The sequence below is a fragment of the Diospyros lotus genome, chromosome 12 (genome assembly GCF_014633365.1).
Source record: "Diospyros lotus cultivar Yz01 chromosome 12, ASM1463336v1, whole genome shotgun sequence".
NCBI lineage: Eukaryota > Viridiplantae > Streptophyta > Magnoliopsida > Ericales > Ebenaceae > Diospyros > Diospyros lotus.
In genome coordinates, this window is record NC_068349.1 from 16,493,032 (window position 1) to 16,513,434 (window position 20,403).

The following is a 20,403-nucleotide window of genomic DNA, read 5'->3' on the forward strand; positions in this document are numbered from 1 at the left end:
TGCAAATGCACAAAAATAGTCTAAAATCAAAGTGTGAAAGCCCAAGAACGATCCAAAAATCGAAGCACGAATGCACGAGAATGGTTCAAAAAATCAAACGATGAACGCACAAGAATGGTCCAAAAACCTAAGCACGAATGCGTGAAAATGGTTAAAAAAATTGAAGTGTGAATGTGCTAGAATGATCTAAAATCAAAGCACGAAGGCTCGAGAATGGTCCAAAAACTGAAGCGCGAATGAGCGAGAAATATTCAAAAAATCAAAGTACAAAGGCGCAAGAATGGTCCAAAAACTAAAGCATACGTGAGAACTATTCAAAAAATTGAAGCATGCAGGTGCAAGATAGTCTAAAAATCGAAGCATGAAGGCGCAAGAACAATGCAAAAATCGAAGCATGAAAACGCGAGAATGGTTCAAAAATAGAAGTGCAAAGATGTGAGAATTATTTAAAAATTGAAACGCAAAAGCACGAGAATGGTCTAAAAATAGAAAATGCAAAAGCGTGAGAATGATTTAAGATCAATAACAACGGTCAAAATGAAAGAGAAATAAGGGCAGGCCACAATACAATCTACGTACTCTTCTATCCAAGAAACTCGAATGAAAAAGCAGTGAACAATTATTGTGTCATAGGAAAAAGTCCATTAAAAGACCAAAATAGGCCCAAAAGCCCAAAATAATTATTTAGGGCTAAAGAATGTAAATTTCCCCGCAAAGCGCCGGGGGGGGGGTGAGAGGGTTCGCACAACTCACAAACTAAATAATTCTGACATTCGAGAATCCCTTCAAAGATTAAAAAAAAAAAAAAAGGATAGACAATTATATGTAAAGAATTCTAATTCTAAAAGGATTTCAAAATATGGGGATAAGCATCATCTTTAAGAATCTTAATCGTAATAGGATCAAGAAATGTCAAGATAGATGTTATTTGTAACATCCCGGTGTTTTGGGAAAATTAAGAATGATTTATTTCTATATTTGAAATGGTTTAATTATTTGAGGTTTGTGGATTAAAGAGCACTGCAATTAATAATATTGTGTTTGTGACTAGAGAGGTGGTTGAAAGTTTCTAGAATTTTTGAAAAAACCTAAGTACAATTTTGGAGTCTAGAAGTCTATTTAGTATATAATAAATTGATGCACATATATCAACAGAGAATTAAATATAAATTATGTTTAAGAAATTAAGGCAAAAAAGGAAGTGAGGATGATGCCTGGGTTGGAAATCAACTAAGGAAAATTTGGGGATTTGAAATGGGAAGGCAGTAGTAAGAAGGCATAACAGGTTGTTGATCAATGGCAAAGAGCTGTCGACCGATCGTTCGTTTCATTCAATTTGTTGATTGTTTTTTGCTAAGCTTGGTTTCTTAAGCCTCCCGCTATGTAAAGAAATGAGGGATTATGTGTTATGTTTGAAAAGTCAAAAATAAATGAAATTTGAGGTAAGTTGAAAAGTGAAAATAAATGAAATATTATGAGGTGGAAAAGTTAATGCAAAAAGAGGATTTTAATTATTGTTTTGAAAAGTCAAGTAAATGAAGATGTAATATGTGGAAAAATCAAAAGAGAGAAATTACAAGTAAGGTTGAAAAGTCAAATTAAATGGGATTATAAATGGGTTGAAAAGTCAAAAATAAAAAGGACATTTTTATGTGTGTATTTATGTATAAAGATTAGGGTATAATGGGAAAAGAGCAAAATGGGATGGTTGAGATTGAGCTTGTTGTGCAAGCTATTTCTATTCCTTCTCTTTTTCTTCTTCTTCTTCTTCTTTCATTCTCTCTCTTATTCTCCTTTTTCTTATCCTTCTTCTTCCTGATCTTGGAGCTTCAAAGAAAGAAGGGGGTTGCAGATTTCAGTAGGTAGCTTTTCAATTCAACAGCGGGTTCAGTTCGTTGCTTCCTTCCTCTTTCTGTTCAACCATCAAATCCCTCAAGGCAAGTTCTCTTATCTTCTCCATTTATGTGTAAGTTCTCATCCCTCTATTTCTTTCAAGTGCAAGTTTCTTGCTTCTTTTTCTTCCCTTGAGCAAGTTTTTCTCCTCTTTTTGTGTAAGATGCAAACCCTAAAATCCTTCTCCAAATAAGTGTCTTTGATTTTACCAATTGCATGTGTTGGATTCTTAAAACTCCATTATTTTTGGTAAATAGGATTTTATCCCATTTGATTGTATCTCGTGTGATTTTTCTTGGAGTTTTGGTAAATCGAGTCTATGGTTTAAATGAGGTCTTGATTCACCTCATCTTTTCAAAGGAATGATATATTTTTGGGTTACGATTTGAGAAATGCAAGTTTTGGTTGATTTTGGGTGCATTCTATTCGTCCGTTTTTGTTTTTGAGTCTCAAGAGTCGACTATTTTGAGTAAAAGTTGACTCTATATATTAAGCTCTCGATCGGATCGACTAAGTTGATGTAGAAGTTGACTTTTTCTTCCAAGAGTTGACTTTCCATGTCAAGAGTCAACTTTCCATTTCAGGCTATGTATGTTGTACTATTTAACGTATAACTTTCTGTACTTATATCGGATTCAATATCTATTTTTTAATTTAAAACTAGACTTAATGAGCTTCATTTTGATATATTATTTGGACAATTTGGCCAATTTTTGAGCCTATAAGTGCCATTTGAAATACTTACTCAAATTTGGGATTTTTGTTCCCTCATAATTCGACTATGCTCTAATTTTTGGAGTATAACTTTCTATGGTGATATCTAAATTGAAATCCTCTTTTTATCCCATAATCTTGACTTCATAAGATTTGTTTTAGCATATTACTTGAATCATTTTGTTATGTTTTGAGCCATAACAGCCCTGTCAATCTCTGCTTAAAATCTAGAATTCTTCTGTTCCAGGTAGTTTGTCTTGCTTCGATTTTTGGGGAATAAATAGATTTCTTTGATGGCATGATTGGAGTATGATGAGAGCCATTGATGGGCTAAGTGATGATACATCTATTTGTAATTCCTTGAACGGTTGGACGAGTCTTATTGAGCATTCTTGATGCATTTTGTATTCACTAGCCAAGTAGGACTTGTTTCTCCCTACATTTCTTTGTGAAATGATGCCACACCTTATCGGAATAGGTTCTAGATGGTCGCTATTAGGTGGGTGTTTGTATTTCATTTTGTTGTTATATTGCAATGCATTGTGATGTGGGGCCATAGGTTGCATTTATTGGGGGTCATAATATGTATTTGTTGGGCGGGTGAGCATTGGCATGATATAGTTGGCATGTGAGTGTTGACTTGTGTATGATAGGTGAGCATATGCATGTAGAGCATTTCGCATATGTGAATTACTACGTGGGCGTAGTTGTTGGTCCCTTAAGGTATGACAACTCAAGAGGGGGACGAATTGAATAATTAAAATTTTTCACAATTTTAATAAATATTATTGATTAATGATTTTATTTAAGAATATATATGTGATAATTATAATAAATAATGCTTGAGATTAATAATAAATGCAAGCCACAAGAAATAGTAAAAATAAATAAAATGAGTCACAAGACAATTTATAGTGATCTGATGTCTCCACACACACTTAGTCCACTCTCCCAATGTCTAACTACCTTTGGGGTTCCAGTAAACCAATTTCACTAAGATTTTCACACTAGTTCACTTTGGAAACTAGATATACACCTAGATTACAACGGGTTTTAGGCAACCACTACACTAAGTTTTCTACCCTACCTTATCTTAGAAACTAAATTCACCTAGATTTTAATGATTTTAGAAAATCTATACAATCTTTAATGATAATTTAAATGGTTACAAATAATTTGTCTACACTTGGACACAAATAAGCAATTAAGAACAAATTATATAAGGCAATAATAATTAAATAAATAAATAAAATGATGATCTCTGAGAAATTTGAAGTAGACTTGAAAATCTTTTTCTCCTCTTGCCTTGTGGCTCTTTGGTTGATATGCAATAATACTTCGTGAGTCTCGGATTGCTTGGATAATAGCTTGAGAGTATTTGGGACCTTTCAGATACATTGGATTTGCAATGGAGCACTTGGGTGTATCAAAAATGAGTTAAGAGATATTTATAAGCATTTTGAATACTATTCTAACAGTCAAAAAACTGAACATTAGGCCGAAAGTTGACTTTCCAAAGTGGGAAAGTCGACTCTCATTCAAATGAGAGCAATGGTAAAAAATCTGACTGTTTGCACTGAAAGTTGACTTTCAAAAATTGAAGAGTCGACTCTCAGAAATTAGAAAGTTGACTTTCAAAAATGAAAGAGTCAACTTTCACTACAATGACATTATAGTGATAGTCAACTTTCCGAAGCTAAAGAGTTGATTTTATTGTAGCGTCACTGTAGCAAACAATATATTACTGTAGCAACAGTCAAGAGTTGACTGTTGGCATGCCAAGAGTCAACTTTTGGTCCAAAATTTGTAAAAAATATTTGTATATAATTTGTATGCATTTAAATTTTTTATTAAATATTTTTAATAAAAAATAATATTTTTGGTAATACATATGCCATGAAAAAATATTTTATAAATTAATTAAAAAGAATTCAATACTACAATTAATATATTTAAGAGAAATACTCTTTTGTTAATCATTAAAACACTATAATATGTATATTGAAAAATACCCTTTTTGTTAATCATCAAAATTTAATTAATATGAACAAGTTGGCTCAACAGTAGCATAACCTAATGCTTGACTTATGGGGACCTTGCCATCATATTTATGCTGCAAGAGTTATTACATTTCTTATGTATTGTATTGCATGGTGGGGGATGTGAGTGATTGAATTGAGGGAAAGGAAGCGTGGCTTCCGTGATCTTAATATACGAGTAGGGGCTCAATGTGATGTGGTTGTGCATATGATCTTGATATATGAGCAGAGGCTCGATGTGATATTATTGTGAGTACTTTGGCACACGTTGATGATTGATGCGATTTTAGTTGAAGTATCAAATAGTGTCATGTGGTCTAGCGAATAGAACGACCACGTGCAACAACCGCAGGTTGCTACGTGGCACTTGTAGGATGGTCACACGTGACAACCATCCGCTCTATCCATGAGGCACTCGATTACACTTTCCGTTGGAATATTGATCGTGCTACACGATCAAATCTTTGCCATCCATCTTGACTTTATGAGGCTCTATCTTAGCCGTCCAAAATTACTATTAAACTCTCTCATCGGGATTTGAAGCAACAGAAAAAGAAAGAAAAAGGTGAGGGTTTTCTCGATCGGCCAAGGGGGGTTTGGGGGGTTCCTTTGTTAGCTTTGTAAATGCTCTGTATAGTTTTCTTCTTTGTTCTCTGGTTCTATAGGATTAGTCTCTAATCTGTATTTGTGATTATTGGGGCATTTTGATAGAGAATAATTGATGTACAGAGAGTGTTTGTGAGTTTTTGAGGGTGTAATCTCCGTTCTTCATTCATAATGCAGTGAGCTCTTCTCACCGGAGCTCAACGTGGACGTAGTCCTATTTTGGGGTGAACCATGGTAAAACCTTGGCATCTCCTTTATTTTGTTTTTAGTTTACGATTTATATTTTTTGTGTGTATGTATGTGTAAGCTTCCGGCCATGAAGGTATTGTAATACCCTAAGTCATTATGAATATATATTAAGTTATTTAAATAAATTATGCTTATATGATATATTTATTTAGTTTAATATGATATGTAATTAATTTATTAAAGTATGCTTATGCCAGAAATTATATAAGTATGTAAATGAAAACAAGTATGTATATAGCTTGTTGTATATAATTTAGTATGTATGTATGTATATAGCTATGTAATCTCGTATGTATATATGATATATATATATATCTGTATATATATATATAAAATAAAAAAATGGCAAAATCTGGCAGAAATCGGAGCAGGCGCACGATCGCACCTGCAATAAGCAAAATCAGGGAAAGGGGGGCAATTAATGGGAGATGGCCTTAGGAATGGCCTGAGGGACACGTGGCACTTTCGATGGGACCTTCGCAGCGGAGTTTTGGCTATAAATAGCCGAGTTCGCACATGCCCATTCATCCGAAAATTTGATAGCTAAGATCAGGCTTTTGAGGCAGTATTTGTGAGATTTAAGAGCAGGGTCTTGGTCTTTGAGTCGTGGGCAAACTTTCTGGTGATTTTGGTGGCCAACGGAGCAGCAAGGAGGGAGAATCGAAGCTCGCCGAAAAATCGTGATTCGTCGGAGTCGAGCCTTCAAACGTTAAATCGAGATATTTTGTGTTGTTTTTTTCTCAATTTTAATACTATATTTGGGCTCGGGAGGTCGCGTTTAGGGGGGTTAGAGCTTCGTTTCGAAGCTCGGGGGCTCGGGGGGTTCGCTGGCGGTGAGGAAGCCGCCGGTGAAGACGAACCAGGTGGGCGCGTGGCTGCATGCACCTGCGAGTGGGAAGAAGGCGCGTGTCTTCCACGCGCCCGCAAGAAAAAAAAAGAAAATAAAAAGAAAAGAAAAGAAAATGAAATAAAATAGGAAAAAGTTTTGGAAAAATTTCAAAAATTTTCAGAAAGTCTGAAATATTGTGTATGTCTTATTTTGTAAAAACCTTTCTGGAAAATGCTAATTTTATTAATTATTTAAGTAGTTTTTCTATTATGAAAATAAAGAAAAAAATAGGACTTTAATTTGGAAAATTTCAAGAAAATTTCAGAATGTTAGGAGTATTATTTAAGGAATATTAGTGATGATAAATTGAATAATATGGAAGTTTAGATAATTATCATATAACAATTATTTATTTGGCTATTATGGAAATAAGGAAAAATAGGAATTTAATTCAAAAAAATTCAAGAAAGTTTCAGAATGCTAGAAATATTATTTAAGGAATATTAGTAAAGGGAAATTAGATTTTATGAAAGTCTAGATAATTTTTATGCAATTTTTGAAGAAATAAGGTTTAGAAATTAGAGAATTATAGAAATTATGGAAAAATAGTAAAATGACATTCTAAAAATGAGTTTAATGTTTTAGGAGTCCTTGAGGGCGAGAAGATTAAGAAAAAGTCGACCGACACGATTTTTGAGACCGACACGTTTTTCGAGACAACTTAGCTGTAAGTGTACTGTTTCAAGTTTAGTACGATTATATCTTTAAGAATGCTTACGTCATATTGACATACTATGAAATGTACCATCACATAGATTACATCCATAACATGACTATGAAATGCATAAATACACGTTGATGTCATTGATCACTCGCATATGAGGCCGTAGAAAGTACGAACTGGCACCGCTGCCTTACCAAGGGTGCACTCATACACCCCAGGTTCGATATAGGGGGTAGCTAAAATGGTAGATAGCATGAGGGTGCAGTTGACACCTACGAGGTAAGACATTGCATACACACATGACATAGCATTATGTACCCTTATTTAGATGATTCATCATCTAACTTGGGTTCACCCCTGGAATATTCAACGTTCCAGTCGGGATTTGCAGTGATGATACAGAGGTTGGAGATGTGTAGTGACGCGAGACGTCAAGAAACGAGTAAATGTACCATGATATGTTGAAATATTAGTAGTTCAAGAATTTTGTATGCTTTAATTTATTTTCAGTAACTGATGTATCAATTTTGTAATAAAAGTCATGTTCAGCTATTATGAAATGTCATGAGCAGGTTCGATTCAACTTCCGCTTTGTATTTATTTTCTAGTGTAAATATCTCATCTAGCACTAGATAGGTCTTAAGAAATTTTGGGAGTAATATAGAAAAAAAAAAATAAGAACCAAATTTCCTAAGGCATAACATGCCCTAAAGAGGCGGGCTGTTATAGTTGGTATCAGAGCTCAACCAAGTAGAGTGCCTAGGAAGAAAAACTTAGACTGAGCCTAGCAGGGTGAAAGTACCAACTCGAAGACAGTTAGGGGCACTAACGGGAGTTGTGATGACAGGATGGCTGGAAACTTCTCGGAGCAGGTCTTGGTCGATCATTGGGCTTATCGTCTTGAGAATCAGATCCCGGAGCCAAATGAGGGTATCATGGAACACCTCGTCCAAATGGAAGAAATCCTCGACGACGTACCCCCAAGTTATCGACTCTGGCCTAACCTAGTTCAGTTCTAGATAAACATGATGGTCGGCGTTCTAGAGGGCGACTTATAGGATTTTGCAGATTGGGTTCGACATGGCGAGCAGTTCCCTGATTTTCGTCTCTATTGTGCACAGATTTGTGAGCTACTGGTAGAGCTGTATGAGCCGGTGCTAGTAGATGAGCCCGACGAAGAGATGGAAGACCCACTCGAAGAGGATATGGAGAACCCGATCGAGCCAGGAGAAGCAGAAGATATGGCAGATCCAATTGAAGCAGAAGAAGAAGACAACATACCCATATTCTGGGCCGAAGATGATCTTCTCAAGTTCGAGGACACGAACTCTGAAGATGAGGAAGAGATTGAAGAAGTGGTGGACGATCTCGAGGCACCACCATATGAATCTGAAGATGAGAAGAACGTTTGGATTTGAAGGTCATCGGGACCAAAGTAGATCTAATTAGAAATATTCTAACTATCTACGTGACTCATGTTGTGTGATATATGTGACTTATGTAGTAGCTAGGACATTTTGCCGAATGTATAATATTTATAAGAATTAATGGCAGGAACCTGTTATCTAATCCAGAATGCTACTTTCTTTTTAGATGGTGAATACTCAAAGGAGGTTAACAGTAGGACCTAGGACGCCAAACCAACAAGCTGGCAATACAGAAGGAAATACAAATGGGCACCCGGAAGGCGACTCCAGCCAGGAGATCGGGAGTAGTCAACTGGATCAAATGGAAAGAATACTCGGGAGCATGGTAGGATTCATACAAGGGACTCACTTCCGGGACGGTCATACGGTCAACATGCTCGACCTTTATTGTCGCCAGAACCCTCCCGTCTTCCAAGGGAAGCTTGGCGCAGACCCCAATGAAGGGGAATTCTGGATCGAGCAAACAGAAAAGCTATTAGACCACCTGCATTGTGGAGAAGAAGAGAAAGTTAATTTTGCCATCTTCATGCTGTAAGATGAGGCAGATAGGTGGTGGAAGGGAGTCAAGAGGCCAATGACCCCTCGAGCTAGGGCACCCTACATCACTTGGGAGCGATTCAAGGAACTCTTCAATGAGAAGTACTTTCCCCTGAATTTAAGAATGAAAAAGGATAGAGAATTCATGAAGCTAAAACAAACTGGGGACATGACTGTCGTCGAGTATGAAGATGCTTTTAGTCGATTGATCAGGTACATGCCTATTTACGAAGGTGACGAAAGGATCAAAGCTCAGAAGTTTTTGGGAGGGCTGAATTTGAAGCTTCAGAGGGCCTTGAGCAATATAAGTACTCAGTCTTATATGGAAGTGGTGTTGCAAGCCTTTACCACTGAAGCTAACCTAAGCCGGATCGAAGCTATCCAAGGAGAAAGTCAGGAAGGGAGCAGTCATAAAGTAGGAAAGAAATTGGAACTCCAAAGGCCGAAGTTCAAACCTAGCACTCCGTGCCAAAGATGCCAGAAGCAACACCATGGGAAGCCGTGCCGACTTGGAATGAAAGAGTGCTACAACTGCGGAGAAGAAGGACACCTTAACCAGAACTGCCCAAAGAAAGGAATCACTTGTTACAACTGCCAGCAGATTGGTCATTTTGCAAAGGAATGTCCCAAGCCGCGATTGATGAGTCAACCTCAAGGGACGTCCAGAAAGCCCAGAGTACAGCAATGGAGGGTGTTTCACTTAACTCGACAAGATACGGCAGAAGACCCAGCCGTAATTGAAGGTACCATGTTATTATCTGGTATCCCCATGATGCATTGATAGATTCAGGCGCAAGTCACTCATTCATTTCACATGCATTTGCTAAAGTACTAGGAGATAAACCAGAAAACTTGAATTGTCGTATGATTGTGGCAATCCCAATGGGGAAGTCACTAGAAACTTCTTCAGGATACAAAAATAGGAAGATTCAGATAGAAGAAGTTGAGTTCCTGGTGGATCTAATTCTTCTGAAATTTCAAGATTTTGATGTGATTTTAAGGATGGATTTCCTAACTAAATGCAACGCTACATTGGACTGTAAAGCTAAGACAGTTTATCTCAAGAGCAGAGACTCGAACGTCAAGTTTCGAGGGCAAAAGAGGGCAAGTGAGCGGAAGTGGATCTCGGCTCTAAAGGCTGAGAAACTATTACGTCAAGGAGCACAAGGATACTTGACTTGTGTCCAAGGGAAAAACGGGGAACCATTAAAAGTCGAAGAAGTGCGAATCGTTAGAGAGTTCGGAGATGTGTTTCTCGAAGAATTGTCTGGATGGCCACCCTAGCGAGAGATCGAGTTTTCAATAGAAATCATGCCAGGGGCAGGTTCGGTTTCAATACCCCCGTATAAAATGGCTCTTGCAGAATTAAGAGAATTAAAAACCCAACTTCAAGAGTTGTTGGACAAAGGGTTCATCAGACCAAGTATGTTGCCATGGGTAGCACCAGTACTCTTTGTCAAGAAAAAGGACGGGAGTTTGAGGATGTGTATCGACTATTGACAGCTAAATAAGATAACGGTCAAGAATAAGTACCCACTCCCCAGAATCGAGGAGTTGTTTGACCAGTTACAAGGAGCCAAGGTCTTCTCAAAAATCGACCTGAGATCAGGGTACTATCAATTGAGGATCAAGACAGAAGATGTGCCCAAGGTAGCTTTTCGTTCTCGATACAGGCACTACGAATTTTTGGTGATGCCGTTCGGGCTGACCAACGCCCCAGCAGCTTTTATGGATACTATGAATTGAGTCTTCAGACCATTTTTGGACAAATTTGTGATCATGTTTATAGACGACATCCTGATATACTCTCTCTCGGAAGAAGAGCACGAATTACATTTAAGGGTAATATTGCAAACGTTGTAGGAACATAAGCTGTATGCCAAATTCTCAAAATGTGAATTTTGGTTATACCAGGTGACATTTTTAGGGCATGTTATATCGGCTGAAGGAATATCAGTCAACTCGGCCAAGATAGTAACTATAACAAATTGGAAGCAACCTCGGTCGGTTACTGAAATTAAGAGCTTCTTGGGATTAGCTGGATATTATAGGAAGTTTATGGAAGGGTTTTCCAAGATTGCAACGCCCCTCACCAAGTTAACTCAGAAGGGGGTGAAGTTCGACTGGAGTGAACGGTGCGAAGAAAGTTTTCTGACACTTAAGGATAAGCTGACAACCGCTCCGGTACTAGCTATACCAAATGGATCAGGACGCTTTATGGTTTACACTGATGCCTCGAGAAATGGTTTGGGGTGTGTGCTGATGCAGCATGGTGGGGTCATCGCCTATGGATCCCGACAGCTCAAGAACCACGAACGGAATTACCCGACTCACGATTTGGAGTTGGTCGCGGTGGTATTTGCCTTAAAGATTTGGAGGCATTGTTTATATGGCGAGAAGTTCAAAATTTTTACTGATCACAAGAGTCTACAATACGTCTTCTCGCAGAAAGAATTAAACATGAGGCAACGAAGATGGATGGAGGTGTTAAAAGATTACGACTGCACTATTCAATACCATCCCAGTAAAGCTAATGTTGTAGCAGATGCCCTAAGCAGGAAAGAAACCACCTGTGTGGCCGGAATGATGGTGGCAGAGTGGAAGCTAGTTGAAGCTTTTAGCTTGATGACGGTAGGAGTAATTTCCCGAGAAAACTCTACCTACGCAGCTAGTCTCACGCTACAACCAGAATTAATGAATCAGATACGATAAGCCTACTCAAAAGACTCTCGAATAAAAATGTGGGTTGACAAGCATGGGCGAGTAAAGAGATCAGAATTTGAGGTAAAAGAAAACATCCTTCGTTTCCAAGGTAGGATATATGTACCTCGTGTGAGGGAATTACGATAGATAATTTTAGGAGAAGCCCACCGATCCAAGTACACGATACACCCTAGTGCCACCAAGATGTACCAAGACTTGAAGGCTGTATATTGGTGGCCCGGAATGAAGAAAAGTGTGGTGAGGTATGTTAATCAATGTGACATGTGCCAAAGAATTAAGATTGAGCACCAAAAACCTGGTGGGAGTCTGCAACCATTGGAAATCCCAGAGTGGAAATGGGAGCACATTATGATGGATTTCGTGACTAGATTGCCAAGAAGTCCTAAAGGAAATGATGGCATTTGGGTGATCGTTGACAGACTATCTAAGTCTGCTCATTTCTTGGCTATGAAAGTAAGCCAACCAATCAGCAAGTTAGCTCAGCAATATCTTAATGAGATTGTCAGATTGTATGGAGTGCCTGTAAGCATTGTATTAGACCGCAACCCGAGGTTCACTTCTAGGTTTTGGGGAAGTCTGCAAGAAAGTTTAGGTACTCAGCTTAGGCTAAGTATAGCCTATCATCCCCAGACCGATGGTCAATCAGAAAGAACCATTCAAACCCTAGAAGATATGTTGCGTGCCTGTGCTATTGACTTTCCAGGTAGCTGGGAAGAGCATTTACCATTGGTAGAATTCGCTTACAATAATAGTTACCACAACAGCATTGGAATGGCCCCCTATGAAGCCCTGTACGGACGAAAATGTAGATCCCCGATATGCTGGACTGAGGTAGGTGAACGTCAAATCTTGGGGCCCGAGATAGTTCAGAAAACAACAGACAAGATAAAGATCATTCAAGAGAGAATTAAGGAAGCTCAAAATCGCCAAAAATCCTACGCAGATACAAGAAGAAGGAAATTGGAGTTCCAAGTAGGCGACAAGGTATACCTAAAGATATCTCCATTAAGAATGGTGACTAGAAGCAACAAGAAAAAGAGCAAGTTAAGCCCCCGGTATATAGGACCATATGATATAGTGGAAAGAATTGGACTAGTCGCTTATCGACTTGCCCTACCCTTGGCCTTATCAAACCTCCACGACGTGTTTCATGTATCGCAACTTCATAAGCAGAGCCAGATCCCTCCCAGGTAATGCCAGCTGAAGCTATCGAGATTCAAGAAAATCTCTCATACATTGAGAAACCAGTTAGAATTTTGGATCGTAGGGATCAAGTCCTAAGAAGCAAGTCAATTCCTCTTATGCAAGTTTTGTGGAGAAACCCAGTGAGCGAAGAGATAACCTGGGAACGAGAAGAAGACATGAAGCTCAATTTTCCATACCTATTTGAAAACCTATAATAATGATCAAATTTCGAGGACGAAATTTTTGTAAGGAGGGGAGAATGTAATACCCTAAGTCATTATGAATAAATATTAAGTTATTTAAACAAATTATGCTTATATGATATATTTATTTAGTTTAATATGTTATGTAATTAATTTATTAAAGTATGCTTATGCCAAAAATTATATAAGTATGTAAATATGTAAATATAAGTATATATAAGTATGTAAATGAAAATAAGTATGTATATAGCTTGCTGTATATAATTTAGTATGTATGTATGTATGTATATAGCTATGTAACCTCGTATGTATATATGATATATATATATATAAATGGCAAAATCTGGCAAAAATTGGAGCAAGCGCACGATCATGCCTGCAACAAGCAAAATCAGGGAAATGGGGGGCAATTAATGGGAGATGGCCTTAGGAATGGCCTTAGGGACGCGTGGCACCTTCGATGGGACGTTCACGGCGGAGTTTTGGCTATAAATAGCCGAGTTCGCACATGCCCATTCATCCGAAAATTTGATAGCTAAGATCAGGCTTTTGAGGCAGTGTTTGTGAGATTTAAGAGCAGGGTCTTGGTCTTTGAGTCGTGGGCAAACTTTCTGGTGATTTTGGTGGCCAACGGAGCAGCAAGGAGGGAGAATCGAAGCTAACCGGAAAATCGCGATTTGCCGGAGCCGAGCCTTCAAACGTTAAATCTAGTTATTTGTGTTATTTTTTCTCAATTTTAATGCTATTTTTGGGCTCAGGAGGTCGGGTTTAGGGGGGGTTAGAGCTTCGTTTCGAAGCTCGGGGGGTTCGCCGGCGGCGAGGAAGCCGCTGGAGAAGACGAACCAGGCGGGCGCGTGGCTGCACGCGCCCACGAGTGGCAAGAAGGCGTGTGCCTTCCACGCGCCCGCAAGAAAAAAAAAAGAAAAAAAAAGAAAAGAAAAGAAAAGAAAATGAAATAAAATAGGAAAAAGTTTTGGAAAATTTTCAAAAATTTTCAGAAAGTCGAAATATTGTGTATGTCTTATTTTGTAAAAACTTTTCTGGAAAATGCTAATTTTATTAATTATTTAAGTAGTTTTTCTATTATGGAAATAAAGAAAAAAATAGGACTTTAATTGGAAAATTCCAAAAAAATTTCAGAATGTTAGGAGTATTATTTAAGGAATATTAGTGATGAGAAATTGAATAATATGGAAGTTTAGATAATTATTATGTAATAATTATTTATTTGGCTATTATGGAAATAAGGAAAAATAGGAATTTAATTCAAAAAATTCAAAAAAATTCCAGAATGCTAGAAATATTATTTAAGGAATATTAGTAAAGGGAGATTAGATTTTATGAAAGTCTAGATAATTTTTATGCAATTTTTGAAGAAATAAGGTTTAGAAATTAGAGAATTATAGAAATTATGGAAAAATAGTAAAATGACATTCTAAAAATGAGTTTAATGTTTTAGGAGTCCTTGAGGGTGAGAAGATTAAGAAATAGTCGACCGACACGATTTTCGAGACTGACACATTTTTCGAGACAACTTAGCTATAAGTGTACTGTTTCAAGCTTAGTACGATTATATCTTTAAGAATGCTTATGTCATATTGACATACTATGAAATGTACCCATCACGTAGATTGCATCCATGACATGACTATGAAATGCATAAATACACGTTGATGTCATTGATCACTCACATATGAGGCCGTAGAGAGTACAAATTGGCACCGCTGCCTTACCAAGGGTGTACCCATACACCCCGATTTTGATAGAGGGGGCCGCTAAAATGGTAGGTAGCATGAGGGTGCAGTTGACATCTACGAGGTAAGACATTGCATACACACATGACATAGCATTATGTACCCTTACTTAGATGATTCATCATTTAACTTGGGTTCGACCCTGGAATATTCAACGTTCCAATAGGGATTTGCAGTAATGATACAGAGGTTGGAGATGTGTAGTGACGCGAGACGTCAAGAAACGAGTAAATGTACCATGATATGTTGAAATATTAGTAGTTCAGGAATTTTGTACGCTTTAATTTATTTTCAGTAACTGATGTACCAATTTTGTAATAAAAGTCATGTTCAGCTATTATGAAATGTCATGAGCAGGTTCGATTCAGCTTTCGCTTTGTATTTATTTTCTAGTGTAAATATCTCGTCTAGCACTAGATAGGTCTTAAGAAATTTTGGGAGTAATATAGAAAAAAAAAAAAATAAGACCCAAATTTCCTAAGGCATAACACGCCCTAAAGAGGCGGGCTGTTACAGGTATGTTTTCTTGATTGAACTTATTCTGGTTTTTCCCTAGAGTTTTACTTATCTATTCATAACAGTGGTATTAGAGCACGGTTGTTAAGATCATCTCTTAGGGTTCCAAAGTTTAATATGAAATTTTATCAATTCAAATCTAGGGTTTCATCTGTCTGTAAGGTTTAGGGTTTGCTGAGAGTCTTTGTTAGTGGGTGTTTATTATGTGGGTCTCAGTCAGTGTCTAGAGCCCCTTAGGTTACCTTCATTCAAGGTGAAGATGGCATCTACCCGATTTGAAATTGGAACATAGGATGGCAAAGGTGATTTCGGAAGCTAGAAAAGAAAACGAGAGTTTCTCTCTCATCATAAAGTGCTTATAGCACTTGAACCGAATGATCAAAAATGGTCCGAAGATCAACTTGCGAGGACCAATGAGATCAGAGATGAGGCTTTTAATCTAATATTCCTCCATTTGGGTGACAGTGTAATCCGAAAGGTAGATGGTATGACTAACCCTCTTGACCTTTGGAATAAACTTGATTCTCTATTTTTAGTTATGACTGCACCTAATTTAATTTATTTGAAAGGCATGTTGTTTAATTTTAAGATGAATACCTTTAAGTCTGTGGATGAAAACATTGATGAATTTACTAGGCTTGCATTGTTATTAAGAGATACTGATCAAGCATTAGGTGACACTAGTGAAGCTATGATTCTGTTGAATTCTTCACCTGATGATTATGATGTTGTTAAGCATGCTTTAAGATATACTGGTATTGTACTTAGTTTGGATCTTGTAATTTCTAGCATTGAGGCTAGGGAATTGGAATTAAGCACATCTAAGAAATTGGGAAATAACCTGTTTTAAAGGGTAAAATGAGAAAAGACATACTATAGGAAACACTAATCAATCTGGTGGGTCTGGGGCAAAAGGGTAAAAAGATAGAAAAAAAGGGAAAACAAAAATGAAAATGTTATTATTGTAGAAAGGAAGAGCATATTAAAAAGTATTGCTATGATTTTATCAGAAAACAAAAAATAAGGGGGAAATGTGACCACAATTGCTAATAACTCAAATTGTTTGGCTGAAGTGCTTACTGTATTTGATTTATTTGTTGATAATGAATGATGGATTATGGACTCTGGTTGCTCATTTCATATGTGTCCTAACATTGACTGGTTTCAAAATTTTAATAACAAAGAAATTGGAACAGTTTATATGGGTAACAATCATTCTTGTAGTGTTCAAGACATTGGTGATATATCACTCAAATTGCATGATAATAAGACAAGAACTCTCACAGATGTTAGATATGTACTTGGTTTAAAAATAAACTTGATCTCACTTGATACCTTAGATGAGTTAGGATTTTCTTATAAAGCAGAAAAATGGTTCTATGCATGTGTTTAAAGGAAATGATTTAATCCTAATTGGTGCTAAGAAAAATGGCTTATATGTTTTGAATGGTTGTTATTTTCCCTCTGTTAACATGCATTCTGTCTGCATTGCTAATACTGATAAAACAAAACTGTGGCACTTGAGGCTTGGTCATATGAGCCTAAAAGGTCTTCAGACACTATCAAACCAAGGCTACTTTGGATCAGTGCCTGTTGGGTCCCTTGATTTTTTGTGAGCCATCTGTTTTGGGCAAGCAACATGGGCTGAGCTTCCATAAAAGAACTCACTTGGCGAATGCATGCCTAAAATACCTACATGTAGACCTGTGGGGACCCTCTCAGGTTCCTACTCATGGTGGTAACAAGTATTTTTTTATCTATTGTAGATGATTTTACTAGGAAGGTCTGGGTATTTCTATTAAAAACTAAAGATCAGACTTTAGAGAAGTTTAAAACTTGGAAGACCATGGTGGAAAACCAAGAAGATAGAAAAATTAAAATCTTAAGGACAGACAATGGTCTAGAGTTTTGCAGTAGAGAATTTGATGAATTTTGTAATTCCCAGGCAATACTTAGGCATAGAATAGTTAGGAATACACCCCAACAAAATGGGATAGCTGAAATAATGAATCGAACCCTACTTGAAAAGTTTGGTGTCTTTTATTCACCTCTAATATGCCTAAGTCCTTTTGGGGTGAGGCTTTCTCAACTACTGCCCACCTAGTAAATAGAACCCCTTCAACTACTTTAAATCTTAAATGCCTTGAAGAAAAGTGGACTGGTAGGAAATTAAATCTAAATTACCTAAGAGTGTTTGGTTGTGAAGCTTATGCTCACAAGTCTGAAGGGAAATTAGAACCTAGGTTCACAAAGTGTGTTTGTTGGTTACCAAGAAAGGACCAAAGGCTATAAACTTTGGGAAAGACAATCTGGTGGAGTAAAAATTATTATCAGTAGAGATGTCATATTCAATGAAGCCATTTTCCCTTGTAAATCTCTAAATACAGAAGAAACTAACACTATGAAAAATTCAGATGATTGTGTCATTTTAGGAGGCTCTCAAGTTGAGATGGGGCAATCTGCAGGTATCAACCACCTGTTAGTTGCTCCTGCCACATTATAACCTGACCAAGAAGGAGTTCCTTTGCCTATGTCCAATGAGAATCATACCTCTGATCATGATGACGATCAAGAGGAACAAGAAGATGACCTTGAGATTGAGGTGGAGCATCATGACCTTAAAACCTCAGTGACTACCAATTAACTCGTGACAAAAGTAGGAGGGTTATTAGATCTCCTGCAAGGTATACCTATTCAGATTTGGTTTACTGTGCTTTAGTTGTAGGGATAGAATTAAGGAGTGCTGAGCCATCCACATATGAGGAGGCTATCAACTCCAAGGAATACAACAAGTGGCAGCAAGCCATGGATGAGGAAATGACCTCGCTTAAGACAAATGGTACCTAGGAATTGGTCCCTCGACCTCATAAGCAAAAAAAACTAATCCAGTGCAAATGGTTGTACAAGCTAAAGGAAGGTATGTCTCCCACTGACCCAATTAGATATAAAGCTAGATTGGTGGCTAAGGGGTTTACACAAAGGGAGGGTATAGACTACAATAAAAAATTTTCACCTGTAGTCAAATTTAAAACAATCTGCATGATGCTTGTTGTTGTTGTTCAATTTGATCTAGAACTAGAACAATTAGATGTTAAAACAACATTCTTGCATGGTGACCTAGAAGAGAAGATTTATATGGTTCGACCAACTGGATATATTAACCCTGTTAAGCCTGAGCATGTTTGTTTGTTGAAAAAATATTTGTATGGCTTAAAGCAATCCCCAAGACAATGGTATAAAAAATTTGACATCTTTGTTCTAAGGATTGGGTTTATTATGAGTCAATATGATAGCTTCTATTATTTCATGCTCTCGAATGTCCCTGTTTACCTATTATTAAATGTAGATGATATTTTGTTAATTAACAAGTCCAAGTCAAAGATCATTGAATTAAAAACAATGTTAAATACAAACTTTGATATGAAAGACTTAAGACTTACTAAGAAAATTTTAGAAATGACAATAGAAAGTGATAGAAGTAAACTCAGCTTAAAAATTCATCAGCATGACTATCTAGTAAATGATGTTCACAAATTTGTCATGCATAATTGCAAGCTTGTAAGTGTTACATTAGCTGGACATTTTATTCTAACTAAATCTCAAAGCCCTACATCTAACTCAAAAATTGTTAAAATAGAAAATGTTCCATATGCTAATGCAATTGGAACCATTATGTACGCAATGATTAGTACTAGGGCTGACCTTGTATATGCAATTTTCTCTCTTAGTAGATTCATGTCAAACCCTAGGAAACCACATTGGGATGCACTGAAATATTTTCTAAGATATATAAATGGTTCTGTAAACATTGGTCTGAGTTATAAGAAGAGATATGATACACTTGATCTTGTTGGTTTCGTTGATTCTGATTTTGCAGGAGAAAAAGAGACAAATAAGTCTACCACTGACCTATTTTTCACCTTGGGTGGAAACTGCATCAGTTGGAAATCATAGTTGCAGCCTCTGGTTGCATTGTCTTTTATTGAGGCAGAATACGTGGTTGTGACTGATGCCTTCAAAAAGGTCGTATGGCTTCAAGGCCTTCTAAAGGAGATCCACTTGCTTGAAAGCAAGGTGGTGATATTCTCAGACAAACAAAGTTCCATTCACCTATCCAAGAATCTAGTGTGTCATGAATGAACAAAACATGTGGATGTCAAGTATCATTATGTAAGAGATTTGGTAGCTAATGGCATTATGAACATTCTGAAGGTGCCTACAGAAAGTAACCTAGCAAATATGGGTACAAAGGTACTGACTGCAACCAAGATCAAGCATTGCTTGGACTTGCTGCATGTAGGAGTTGGTTGATCAAACAACCAACAAGAGCAGTGAAGATGAGAATTGAAGCATGCTGCATTTTTATGAGAATGTGAGCTCACCCATTGTTTGATGCTTTAAGGTGGAGATTGATGCGATTTTAGTTCAAGCATCAAATGGTGTCCTATGGTTTAGCGGATAGGACGGCCATGTGCAGCAACCGTAGGCTTCCATGTGGCACTTGCAGGATGGTCACATGCGGTAACCATCCGCTCTGTCCATGAGGCGCCTGATTACCTTTCCATTGGAATATTGATCGTGTTGCACGATCAAATCTCGGCCATCCATCTTGACTTTATGAGGCTCTATCTCAATCGTCTAGAATTGCTATTAATCTCTCTCATTGTGATTTGAAGAGACAGAAGAAGAAAGAAAAATGTGAGGGTTTTCTTGATTGGCTAAGGGGGGTTTTGGGGGTTCCTTTGTTAGCTCTGTAAATGATCTGTATAGTTTTCTTCTTTGTTCTCTAGTTTTATAGGATTAGACTCTAATCTGTATTTGTGATTATTGGGGCATTTTGATAGAGAACCATTAATGTACAGAGAGTGTTTGTGAGTTTTTGAGGGTGTAATCTCCATTTTTCATTCATAGTGCAGTGAGCTCTTCTCACTGGAGCTCAACGTGGACGTAGCCCTATTTTGGGGTGAACCATGGTAAAACCTTGACCTCTCCTTTATTCTGTT

The 20,403-nt window shown here is 37.3% G+C and overlaps 1 protein-coding gene across 8 annotated transcripts in view; it reads right to left on the reverse strand.

The window, feature by feature from the left end:
- Positions 1–20,403, reverse strand: part of LOC127814199 (uncharacterized) — a 117,654-nt gene that overhangs the window by 17,550 nt on the left and 79,701 nt on the right. The window lies entirely within an intron of this gene.